The sequence below is a fragment of the Gymnoscopelus microlampas genome, assembly GCF_963454915.1.
Source record: "Gymnoscopelus microlampas genome assembly, chromosome: 12".
Lineage (NCBI taxonomy): Eukaryota > Metazoa > Chordata > Actinopteri > Myctophiformes > Myctophidae > Gymnoscopelus > Gymnoscopelus microlampas.
The window spans coordinates 19,883,599-19,884,130 of NC_139949.1; the positions used below are offsets into that span (position 1 = coordinate 19,883,599).

General features: G+C 46.2%; 1 protein-coding gene across 1 annotated transcript in view; it reads left to right on the top strand.

The window, feature by feature from the left end:
• The first annotated feature begins 483 nt into the window (after positions 1-483).
• Positions 484-532, top strand: part of rab38b (RAB38b, member of RAS oncogene family) — a 6,639-nt gene continuing 6,590 nt past the window's right edge. The window contains exon 1 of the mRNA XM_084074567.1: positions 484-532. This exon is cut by the window's right edge and continues 245 nt beyond it. The gene's annotated coding sequence lies outside the window, so the exon portion shown is untranslated.

Consider the following 532-nt stretch of genomic DNA (forward strand, 5'->3'; position numbering starts at 1 on the left):
TAGTACCTTTAGCCACAAGGCGGTGTCACAAGTTTCCAAAGCCCACCCAGAGATCACACTTCCCCCAAGGCCTGGGCGGAGAACTGTCTCTCCACTGTCTCCAGTGTTGCCAAGTCTGCTTATTATAAATGGGTTTTGGCTTATTTTTATGTAAAGGTGCTTGTAAATATTGGCAGTTGTGGGTTGCGTTTTTGGGGCTTGTTTCTGAAGTGTTGTTGTTTATTTAGGTTTTATTCCTAATGTTGTTTAAACCAGTGGTTCTCATAGCCGATGTATATCAATTTAGGTTTTAAGAGCTTTTGTGGTCGCTTCTTTTTGGTTTGTTTTCATAGACCTGGTTTCTCTCACCAAACCTGGCAACACCGGTCTCCAGTGCAGGGAGAGAGAGAGAGAGAGAGAGAGAGAGAGAGAGAGCAGTGCGGGGTCAGCGCAGAGTCAGAGGACATCAGGACCCAGGAGGAGTAATGAGTAATAACACTCACTCCCTGTCTTCTGGCCACTAGGGCCGCTTGTTATGTTGTGTCTGTGTCTG